Source organism: Cydia amplana, chromosome 1 (genome assembly GCF_948474715.1).
Source record: "Cydia amplana chromosome 1, ilCydAmpl1.1, whole genome shotgun sequence".
NCBI classification, from domain to species: Eukaryota; Metazoa; Arthropoda; class Insecta; order Lepidoptera; family Tortricidae; genus Cydia; species Cydia amplana.
In genome coordinates this window covers 12,254,441-12,267,378 of record NC_086069.1, presented here as the reverse complement: position 1 = coordinate 12,267,378, position 12,938 = coordinate 12,254,441, and the positions used below count along the sequence as shown (strand labels likewise).

At 37.5% G+C, this 12,938-nt stretch overlaps 1 long non-coding RNA gene across 1 annotated transcript in view; it reads right to left on the bottom strand.

The window, feature by feature from the left end:
- Window positions 1-6,273: 6,273 nt before the first annotated feature.
- LOC134648706 (uncharacterized) overlaps window positions 6,274-12,938 on the bottom strand; it is a 96,486-nt gene continuing 89,821 nt past the window's right edge. The window contains exon 2 of the long non-coding RNA XR_010096918.1: window positions 6,274-6,387. This is a non-coding gene — a long non-coding RNA (uncharacterized LOC134648706). The remainder of the gene's footprint in view (window positions 6,388-12,938) is intronic.

The following is a 12,938-nucleotide window of genomic DNA, read 5'->3' as shown; positions in this document are numbered from 1 at the left end:
AAGTAGATATACTGATTGAGAAATTAAAGTTAAATGCACCAATCGACTCTCACCTAAATAATGTGCCTGGTTATTTGCCACCGCCCATGATTCGATTTGGGCGGTTAAGGTGATAAACACATAGCACTTCGCCTGATTAAAACCCGCGCCACAAATGGCCGGGTTGAGGCCGGATTTATTTTACGATGCGCCCGTATTTATGAAAGTAGTCAAGGGTTAGCAAATTTAGCAATTAGCTTAGAGAGTTAGATAGCGTTAGATTCAAATATACAAAATTGAAACATTTCATATGGTCCCAATTGGTTGATTTCGTGAAAGAATTCCAGTATTATTAGGATCATGCATACGCGACTTACGCGAGGCCGAGTCCAATATTAAGAACAATAAAAGCGGCCAAGTGCGAGTCGGACTCTGTTGGTAGGTTGCTATGAAACCGTTGTTATTGTAATGTCTGTACAATCAACCGTCAGTCATCTTATTTTATGTATCAAATATATTCCACGAAATTCCACTGCGACTTATTATTCTTCAGGTTATGGGCCCAGTTTACAAAATTTTCTGTTACCAAATTAAACGGATTAGAAGATTTTACGTCATGGAAATTCGCAATTAAAATGCTACTCGTTCGCGAAAAATGCTTCAAGTACACGTCAACACTACCGAAGAATCTAGATACTGCAGAAATAGAGAAGGATCAGGAGGCTTTCACGTTAATATGTCTACATCTGGAGCCGCATCTGTATCCGTATGTGCAAAATCTATCTTACGCTAAGGAGGTGTGGGACGCGTTAGCAGGCATATTCGAAGATAAAGGTATTAACCGGCGGATCTCTTTAATGAATAATCTCTTGGATGAAAAGCTAGAAAATCACAAGTCTATGCATGAATATGTTGCATCCGTGATGAGCCACGCTCAGAAGCTGAAAGAGATTAATCAGAGCTTTGATGACGATCTGATAGCCGTAGTGCTATTGAGAGGTCTACCAGATGAGTATAAACCATTGCGAATGGCTTTAGAACACTCAGGTATGAAGCTTACCTCTGAAAATGTCCGTCAGAAGCTGTTACAAGAGGATTCCGGCCAGAGTTCTTCGAAAGATTCCTCAGTTGCGAATTCGGCGTTAGTAGTAAAGAAGCAAGGTCAACATTCAGTTTTAAAGCTCAAGTGCTTCAGATGTGGCCAGAAAGGTCACAAGAAGTCAGATTGCCCGAAGCTGGTAAAGGAAATGGATGGTGAAGGCGTATCAACGGTTTCTTCAAAGTCGAAGAAAGTTGCTTTACACTGTTCACTGTCGGTACATGATTCCTTCAGCCCCTCGGCATTTTATCTGGACAGCGGTGCGTCGAACCACATGAGTTACAAGAAGCACTGGTTTAGAGACTTTATGATAACTGATAAGAATGTTGTGACATGTGCGAATGATGACAAAATGTCAAGTGAGGGTAAGGGTGACATTATGGTAAGTTTAAAAGGAGTTTTGTTACCTATAAAAGATTGTTACTATGTACCCGACTTGAAAGTTAATCTTTTATCGATATCGAAGTTGGTACAGAATGGGTGGAAGGTGATATTTGATCTTAATGGTTGTAGGATGATTCACCAGTCGATAGGCCAAATTACGAGTAAACTTGTGATGACTGCTAGTGAAGTCTCAGGTATCTATAAGGTGGATGATTGTTTTCCTGTTGTAGAAGGGGCTTTGGCTACAGTTCAAGTTGAGGACTCGTTGGCGCTTTGGCATCGGAGGCTTGGGCATGTGAATCTGAGTTATTTACGGAAGCTTCCACAGATCGAGCTTGGAGGTAAAAGCGTAATGGAACCTTGTGTCGCTTGTATAAGAGGTAAGGCACATAGATTACCTTTTCCAAAGGGTGAAGCAGGACGAGCAGATGACAAAGTCGGGTTATTACACGCCGATTTGTGTGGACCAATGTCGGAACGTTCTTACGGGGGTGCTCATTACATGTTTGTCATTGTGGATGATTTCACTAGGAAAATGTTTGCTTATTTTCTTAAAGAAAAGTCGCAAACTTTAAGCTACTTTAAGGATTTTGTGACGCATGTGGAGAATGAGACAGGTTTGACAGTCAAACGATTGAGAACGGACAATGGTACCGAATTCGTTAATAAAGATTTTAATGCATTTCTTTCCAGCAAGGGAATAAGGCACCAGTTGACGGTTCCCTACACGGCCGAACAGAACGGAGTCGCGGAAAGGTCCCTGCGTTCGATTACGGAGATGGCACGGACCATGCTTATGGATAAAGGCTTAAATAGGAAGTTTTGGGCGGAAGCTTGTAATACAGCGGTATACGTCAAAAACAGACTTCCTCATAGCGCCAATAATGGGAAGATTCCGGAAGAACTGTGGACAGGGAAAGTACAGAAGTTGGATCATTTAAGAGTCTTTGGTTCAACGGCCTATGTGCATATTCCGAAGGAGAAGAGAAAGAAATGGGACGCTAAGGCAAAGCAATATATTTTCGTCGGCTATTGCGAAGATACTAAAGGGTATCGCTTTGCGGATCTTAGCAATCCTAGACAGATTATAACAGGTCGAGACGTTACATTTATTGAAAGTTCTGATTTAAAGGAGTCAGAAACTGGTTCAAATGTAGAGTTGATATCGTCTCAGAGGACTGTTCAAGATGGAGACGATGCTGTTGTATGGGAAATCGGTCATTCCTCAAAGACGGTTCCGAATACGTCGATGGCAGAAGAGTTCTATGAAGATGTGGTAGAGAGCTCGAACGCAGCCGATGTACCTGTAGAAGCTTGCGCGGAAACTACTCGTACAGCTGAGCCCGATGTACTCAATGAAGCTTCTGGACAAGAACCGACCATTGAAGATCGTAACGAAGAACCAAGAGCGGCTGATGTGCAAAATGAGGCAGAACCTAGGTATCCTCTAAGGAATAGGTTACATAGTGCACATAGCGGACTGTATTGCTATAACAGTACTTGCAATGTAGAGGAAGAGCCCCGGTCATACAAGGAAGCATTACAGAGACCTGACAGTCATGAGTGGCAAGCAGCAATGGAACGTGAGTTGGAGTCCATGAAGGAGCACGACGTTTGGAAGGTTGTTGATAAACCGCCAGAAGCCAAAGTAGTGGGAAACAAGTGGGTCTACAAGTACAAGTATGACGCCGATGGAAACCTGACATACAAAGCCAGACTTGTCGCAAAAGGCTTCACTCAGTCATACGGTGTAGATTATTTTGAAACGTTTTCACCGGTCGTGAGAAGGTCAACTCTAAGGTTATTGCTGGCGTTGGCTGCTGAAAATGATTTACAGGTGCATCATTTCGATGTAAATACTGCATTTCTGAATGGCGATTTACACGAAAAAGTTTATATGCGATTACCGGAAGGTTTTGACAGCGAAGGTCAGAAACAAAAGGTTTGTTTATTGCAGAAGGCAATATATGGCCTTAAACAAGCAAGTCGCTCGTGGAACGAAAAAGTCAATTATGTTTTGCTGTCAATGTCATTTCAACGTTCTGAGTACGATAGTTGTTTATATTTTAAAGACGATATTTTTATATGTCTTTATGTGGATGACTTTGTAATATTTTTTAAAAATATTAAAAGCAAAGTGGCATTGTTGAGCGGGTTGCGAAAACACTTCAAAGTTAAGGATTTGGAGGACGCTCGCCAATGTTTAGGTATGAATTTAGAACGAGGAAAAGAAGGTACGTTTTTCTTACATCAGAGGAAGTTTATCGAAACCGTTCTAAAGGATCATGGTATGGATCAATGCAAACCAGTGAAAACTCCGCTGGAACTGGATCTGCATAAGGTTTTGGCAGATGGGGGTGGTGAGGAGTTGAATCGCCAAGAACAATTACGATACCAGTCTTTGGTTGGTGCATTGAATTACCTAGCCTGCAACACGAGGCCCGATATCTCGGCGGCTGTGAGCTTCTTAGCTCAATATAATTCATGTTGCCGATCTGTACACATGAAGGCGGCTAAGCGTGTTCTACGTTACATAAAGGGAACGTGTGACTTAGGCCTTCTATTTAGGAAGTCAAAAGGTGAACGTAACATTCATTTAATTACAGGTTACGTTGATGCTGACTGGGGAGGCGACTTTAGAGACAGAAAGTCTTATTCGGGGTACATTTTCAAAGTTGGACCGAATATGATATCCTGGGAGTGCAGAAAGCAGAGCTGCGTGTCACTTTCTTCAAGTGAATCAGAATTTGTCGCATTGTCTGAAGCATCCAAGGAAGCTGTATACCTCCAGAGGTTAGTAAGTCACGTATTCAAAACGGGGAACTCTAAGAGTGTCAAGTTGTTTGTAGACAACCAGAGCGCCATAGCGTTGGCGAACAATCCTGTTTCTCACCGGCGGACGAAGCATATTGATATTAGGTACAATTTCGTTCGTCATTGCGTCAATGAGGGGTTGATTCAGTTGGAGTACATCCCGACTGAAGATAACTTGGCCGATGTCTTAACTAAGCCATTGCCCCGCGTTAAGTTTGAAAGGTGTGTGACTGGTTTAGGTTTAGACTTGAGTGCTTGATGATGCTGTGGCTGTTCATATGATGATGGACGGTTGCTTGAGAGGAAGTGTTGGTAGGTTGCTATGAAACCGTTGTTATTGTAATGTCTGTACAATCAACCGTCAGTCATCTTATTTTATGTATCAAATATATTCCACGAAATTCCACTGCGACTTATTATTCTTCAGACTCGCCCATGAAGGGTTCCGTATTTAGGGGATTTATGACGTATTAAAAAAAACTACTTACTAGATCTCGTTCAAACCAATTTTCGGTGGAAGTTTGTATGGCAATGTACATCATATATTTTTTTTAGTTTTATCATTCTCTTATTTTAGAAGTTACAGGGGGGGGGGGACACACATTTTACCACTTTGGAAGTGTCTCTCGCGCAAACTATTCAGTTTAGAAAAAAATGATATTAGAAACCTCAATATCATTTTTGAAGACCTATCCATAGATACCCCACACGTATGGGTTTGATGAAAAAAATTTTTTTGAGTTTCAGTTCTAAGTATGGGGAACCCCAAAAATTTATTGTTCTTTTTCTATTTTTGTGTAAAAATCTTAATGCGGTTCACAGAATACATCTATTTACCAAGTTTCAACAGTATAATTCTTATAGTTTCGGAATAAAGTGGCTGTGACATACGGACGGACAGACAGACGGACAGACATGACGAATCCATAAGGGTTTCGTTTTTTTCCATTTGGCTACGGAACCCTAAAAAGTAGAAAACAACACACGATTGGTGACTAGTCTGTATTATTAAATATTTAGTAAATAATATGCTTTTAACTGAATGGTTTTCTCCCTTTTCTTTCAACGTTATTCCAGAAGTGTACGGAATAAACGTTTTACAGCCAATCAACATAATCTGCTTCAAATAAGCAGTACACGTAAACAAGACGATAAAAACTAAAAAGCAGTTATAAACAGTTTTATAGTTAAACCCACTCCGAGTTAAGACGAGCTATCAAAAGTTTACGCTAATGGTATTATGCTTTTGGCGAAATGGTTTGAAATGATGACTGTCATTAAGGGACGAATGAAGCGTCATGAGTCACCGTATTTACTTAATCAATTAGAGCTAGTTACTTAGTCCAGTAAATTGAATTAGCTTACGAAGTTATGTACGATCGACATACTGAACTCCGAGGTTCTATATTACACCTAAGACATCAATATAATAAGTGATGGAAATTGTGTCTATTAGCTTGTAAGTACCTATACCTGTGAAGTTAGTTAACCGACTATGAGAAAATTGAAGTATTTCACTTGCATTTCCACTCATATGTATTTATATTTTGTACTAAATTTTAATTCAAAATGAAAACCAGCAAATATACTTACAGTACATTTTTCTCAAACTATCTAAATATACGTATAATGTTACAACATTTTCATTATTTAAATTTCGTTTTATTAGAGGTGATTATGCATCAAGACAAATTTATTAAACAAGATTAAATTCCGAAGTCCCTAAAGACCGAATTCTAGAACAAATTGCAAATAAAACGTTTGTCGCGATATCAAAAAGCTTTGCCCCATAAATTAAAGGCAATATACATGTTAATGGTGTAAGGAAAATCTACATCTTCCCCTTTTCTCGCGTACACTTAGATTCATACGGGCCATGAAGCTGTTTAATATGTTCAATGGATCAGGCATTTTCCTAAATAGGTACTTAGATAAAAAAAAGCGGCCAAGTTTAGTGCGAGTCGGACTCGCCCATGAAGGGTTCCGTATTTAGGGGATTTATGACGTATTAAATAAAAACTACTTACTAGATCTCGTTCAAACCAATTTTCGGTGGAAGTTTGCATGGCAATGTAAATCATATTTTTTTTTAGTTTTATCATTCTCTTATTCTAGAAGTTACGGGGGGGAGGGGAAACACATTTTACCACTTTGGAAGTGTTTTTCGCGCAAACTATTCAGTTTAGAAAAAAATATATGAACCTCAATATCATTTTTGAAGACCTATCGATACCCCACATTTATGGGTTTGATGAAAAAAAAATTGAGTTTCAGTTCTAAGTATGGGGAACCCCCAAAATTTATTGTTTTTTTTTTCTATTTTTGTGTGAAAATCTTAATGCGGTTCACAGAATACATCTACTTACCAAGTTTCAACAATATACTTAGTTCTTATAGTTTCGCAAAAAAGTGGCTGTGACATACGGACGGACAGACAGACAGACAGACATGACGAATCCATAAGGGTTCCGTTTTTTGGTAATTGGCTACGGAACCCTAAAAACCGACTTAATTTTCGACATATTTAAGTTATAAATCGTTATACGTTATACCCGCAGATTCATTTGATGCAGTAAAACACGTCAAGTGTTTCGGTTTTTAGAACTATCTTGGAGTTTTCTGATCTAAAAAAGTTTTGGACTCACTTGTAATAGGTACGTATTGTGTAAGGCTTTGTTGAACATATATGTAGTAGATATTGTGACACTGCGTTTTGTATGGATATGTCAGATTAACGTTTTTAGATAGGTCTCAAATAGATAATGATTTTTTTCTGTGGCAAGGATGTCTTTGATGTAGCAACAATACATATGACAACCATCTAGCCAATAAGAAACTAATTGAAGCTGATGGGGTTGCTACTTCAAAATTAAATTCTAAATTTATGGAATAATATTAATTACAATAATGGTTGAAATATGTTTAGATAAATAAATATGATTTATTTCTGTATGTTGAACTTACATATAAAATTATTTCATGAATTTCATAGTTAATGTTATTTTGATTGTTGTCATCCCAGGGAGAGTAGGCCTGAGATTCATTTTCCGGTTAGCTTTCGCCCGGGATGGGCATTTTTTAAGTTCTAAAGTGAAGCTAAAAACATCATGCTCTGGTAGCATCGATCCGAGTCCTGGAGAGGCAGCAGTCGCTGCGCCCATGAGCTGAGAAGCTCATAATATGGTTATTTTGCCACAAACAGTAGGTAAGTAGAATATGACAATATGTAGTGTCTTCAGGTTTGACTCTTTATTGAATCCTTGTCCTTGCATAATTTGACCATTTCGCTTTGTTTCCAGTCTGCTGGTAAAACAATGTGGTTGGGAGGGAGAGTCACAGCTGAGAGATGAGTCCACTCTAGGAATTTCCAACTGGTGAGAAACTTAGATCATATAATGTCTCTTAGGTTAGCAGACCACATGTTTCTAGTTATTAATCTTGAAATGTTTCTTTCAGCTGACTGGGTGTTATTACGAATGTAAATTCGGGTATTATATCGGAGTATGGAAGTCTGTCCATATTCCTAAAACTTCAAGTGTGTCTGGTGAGTAGGGATTGCAAATATTCGAAACTTTCAGGTATTCGAATATTCGACTTTTTCTGACGATATATTCGAATATTCGAATAATTATTCGAATATTATACAAAATAAGAAAATTTTAATAACAATAAAAATTAATAATTACTTAATAATAATTTTATTTAAAATAAGAAAAGGAACGAGAAATCGGTTTATTATCGTTTTATTTAAAAGCTTTTTTCACATATTGCTAAAACTAATGAAATCTACTTAATTGACTAGATTTTAACATCCTACTATGAGATGCTCACATTTTATAAAAACAAGTAAAACGCCAAAATTAGACGTATTCAATATTTCTAGATAAAACTTATTATAAATGCGTCGTTGCGTGAAAATATAACTTTAACCATCCAAACACCTAGGTATGTAAGATTTTTTTTATTAGGTAATTATTTTTCGATTTAAATTAACTTGTAGTCACTCAGAGGCCTGTAAAAAGACCTTTAATTTCATTGTATTTTGAATCTTTATTGACTTTATTTGTTTTGACAAGTTTTTATTCCTATAATGGTCGGCTAATTATATAATATTGGAATATTTAAGGGAAAAAGTTAGTTGTCTACTGGGTGGATTATTCGTCAGCTAAAGGTGCATGGTTAGATTACCTAGTCGGGCAGGTTTGGTATGATCAAATTTGAGAATTGCGATAAGTGGCAAGGTTTAGACTTCAAAAATTCGCTTAACGTGCGCTTGTACTGAATAAACAGAATGACCCTTTAACTTAATACTTACGCACCGTAAAAATAACATACTTTTTGATTTAGTTTTCTTTCAAATTTAGTTAGGTTTCACTGTATTCACGAAGTCTATCGAGAGGAATACAGTAAAAATATTATTTCCTTCGTATTTGGGTACCTACCATTCCTCATTCACTGTAAATACCCGGAAAACACACAGAAACTGTAACTACAGCGGATAAAATAGATTTTTTATAGTAATAAAAAATATTCGAATATTCGAAACCTGAGCGGCCGAATATTCGAATATCAAAACGGTCGAATATTCGACAAATTCGAATATTCGAATATTCGAATTGCAAGCCCTACTGGTGAGCAGTTCGCCATGAGAGTTTCGCTCTTCTCCTGGGTGGAGGACACGACACCTTCAAGCTGAGGGCTTAGTCCTTCTGTGGTGCTCTGCGGTGTCGGTTCGGACTCCTGCTGCTGCAAGTCGGCTCCGGCACAGCGGAGGTTGACACGTCGGGCTTGAACTGGCGGTAACATTGTAATGAGGTCGGTGTACGCTTTCCTTCCATCCTAGAAGCATTTTTCCAAATTTAAGGTTAGAGAATTTAGAACAATCGTATGTGATGGCAAATGATAGTTTAGGGACTAACAGACTTAGATAGATCTGCTGGTAAATCATATAGAACCATTTTGGCACGACCCAGCTTCTACCAACTGAGACCATAGAATAAGGTGCTTAATGCTAGCTTACTGAATGATTTACTTGTAGAGAAATTTCCCTGTGAGAATAGAAATAAATTATGTGTCACAAAAACTAACATTTCATTTGACATCCTTTAGGAACCCCTGAAAGGCTGATGGAAATAAGTTGTTAGCACCTGCTTGAGCTTTTGGTAAGGTTTAGATTGGTTAATTGAGGAACCTCAATTGTCCGTGGGTTTCCGCTGGGTATGGCCCACAGCCGGGCTGGGGAATCCACGTGACAGTATGCTTATTCTAACAGTACATAACCATGACCGTAGTCATGTGATTATTAAAGTAAAGCCGAAACAAGCTGTTACAAAATTTTTGTAGTTTCATAATATTATAATCAAGAAGTGAAGATAAATTGTAAAATAAACTATGGAGAGATGATAAAATATTACAAGTATAATAAGTACATATAATACCATTAATACCCCATTGACATGTTTTGTTTCTTTCTGCAGAGTCCAGCCCTGGAAATATTATTAAGGTATTATCTCCTTGAAAGTAGCTATCCAGCAACAATTAAGATTATCTCCCTAAACAAGGGACATAACATAACATAGCATATGCTTGACGTCAGTCAAGTTAATTAGTTGTTCATTTAGCGCTGTTGGTATGTAAAGTCCATGAAAATATGAGTTTCTTGGGAAAATGCATTTACCACATCCAACTTCCGTCGACTTTCTTCCATCCTCCCTAGTCTATTCACAAGCATCGCCGAAACAGATCGTCGGCTAACGCGCGACCACTGGCGTGTGACTAAGAGCATTGTAAATTTCGCACAAATGCACTCCTTGCAGAACAAGATGAAGTACTCCCAAGCGAACATTCTAGATACTGCTTTTTACAATATTATACTACCGAGTGATTTGAATATTCTTCTATTACTTTTAGCAAACGTGTTCTCTTTCTCTCTCTCATTTAAAAACAGCGATTGAATAGGTGTGGACCATCCTAGTGTGTAAGCAATCGAAGAAAAATTAGTTTATGAAGTGTTAGACCCGAAATAAATGAACTGCATTCCATCTACAACTTGTATAGGAACTGTATTGCCTCGGTGTCAGCGTGCAGAAAAAAGAAAAAAAAATGAACTGAAACAAAACAGACGAACACATTACACAAAACTCCGAAACAGCAGCAGGTGAAAAAAAAACTACCGCCAGAAAAATTATGACAAAACACTCGATGTATTTTCAAACGGAAATCTGTAAATCTAGCTAAAGCCTCCGGCTTCTAAATAACAGATGAGTTTCGCAAAAATCCTGTAGGAATTATGAGAACGCCATTACTCACACTGAATTTGAAATAGTGGGTGCGATGAGCGTTGCTGCAGGAAGGAATATGAGAGAGTTTAACACTGATGAATTTATGACTTTCCGTTCGAGTTTTAATAGTACGCTATTTTTTAAACAAGTAATGTGACGTTGGATAAGCACACACTAACAACAACAATATAGGATCAGTACAACACATCTAAAATATCATAAATAGTATTTTAAAATAGTTTAGAAGTATAATTTATTTCCAACGATTAGGTATACATATTGTAGAATTTATTTAAACATAGTATGATACCTACCATTCATCAATGTTTTAAATGTACACTTTAAGTAAATTTTATATGCTCTTTAGTCCTTAAGGGCTACATACGTATACAATTATAGATGCGTACTTTAGATTTCAGAGTTAGACAATTTGTGGATCTTTTTACCCGCGGACGTTTTAACTGTACCCGTGGATGATTGAGAAGAAAAACAAAATATCGTTTCTAGAATTGTTCTGTAGAGCAAACAATTGGCAAGTCACTTTGAACAAAGGGTTAACGCCGCCAGACTTAACACTAGCGAAAACTCAAGGAAATGAAATCCACAATTCAATGCAGCCAACAATCAAGAGAAACAGATGACACTCGTTTTTCTCGCATCCGTTTTCTCGTATTCAAATTTGACGTTGACAAATCCCCGGTCATTTCCGGTTTGCGGCGGATGTTCATATCATTTGTATTCATTCGAGTCAGCGAAAAGATTGTTGATGATGCGGGGCGTGAATTAAAAAGGGGGATGATTGAGTTTGGTGACAAGAATTAATCTTGTAGAGTGAGCAGTGATATTGTTTGTTTCGAGTATTTCATGATATGTGCTTGCAATCGCCTTTATATACATCTAGCCTCGATACGAGCCCAACCTCAAGGAACACATATCCAGCTCGAATAAAAATGCGCAGAACTAGAAATATTTATATTAAAACGGGTCACTCAATCTGCAAGTTTTGACTTAAAATAGGTACGTGATTGACCCGTTTTAGAATATATATAATTATAATACATATTGACACTTTTATTTCTAAATCCCGTGTACACTCATTCCGTTGTTTGTTGTTGTATTCCGTTGTAGTTGTGTTGTTGTGTTTCTTTAGTAAACAAAACCTCATCGAATTCGCTAATCAACCGAATCTTTTTTATTTGTTTTCCGTTTCCAAAAATAAGAAACACTCTCCGTGCTGTGACCATTTCATTTCATTAGTCGGGACACGGAATGCATTGTCGATGTTTATCAGTTTTTCTTCTCGATTTTGACAAAGCGTGGTCCCCGAAGTGCATACTAATTCTGTGATAGATTAATCAAGTTTTGTGGTTTCATCGAATCTGTTGGATGTAAATTAAGAGTAACGATCTGGACACAGTTAGTTGTTTTTTCGTGTCAATTTGTTACCTATGTTGATTGTTCTTTGTTTAGACTTGCTTTATGTTTTCTGTTTTAGAGAAAAGCATACGTTTATTGAGCCGTGACTGACCTTAACTTTCTTTCTTTTGTAGTACCTATTAGGCAAAATATTCATTTAAAGTACCATATAAACATAATTATTCACGTACTTACAGATCCCCTGCTGATAGATATCATGCATGTAGGCAGTTAATTATATTTTACTTTAAAATAGATGACTTACAAACTGTACAATCCTACATAGGTACCCATAGTCCATAAATATGGTGTAATATACAGTGTGGAAAGATAAGTCGGGCCCTGGAGGGAAACTACCTTAAATCCTTAACCTGGCTCATTTTACTTAATGGAGACATTCCTTTATTTTTAAAAAGAAACAAAACTGCATTCAAAGTATTTTTCTTTTTTTCTTCAATTTGGCTTGTTTAAAAAAATCTTGAGTACTAAATATTACATTTTATGGAACTTTTGTACGACAGACGAGTATAAGACCTCATGTTTCTTGGGGAAATGTTATCATTAACATTAACTGTATCGACTAGTAGAATAAAATTGCGAGTTTTTATTTTTTGGAATTTTTAGTCGGTTCGAGTCCCGGGCGAGGCAAGCGAGTTTTAGAAAATCTTTCTTTCAGCTGCGTCGCAATATTAGAACTACATATACAGATATGTAGTTCTAATATTGCGACGCAGCTGTAATCAGCATTACTTCGCTTCACTAAACAATAAGACTTCTACAGCTTTCCTGTAAAAAAAACAGGAAAATATCCCCAAACTGAAAGCCACATCGGCGTGTTAAGCGACCCGTTCCAAAATCACCCTCGCGACTCAAAAGCCCGTATGCAAATGCTCTCCTGAATTTATTGTTATAACTTCTCTTTCGCTAAGTGATATTCGAGATTTCCTTCCAAATATGCTGCGAAC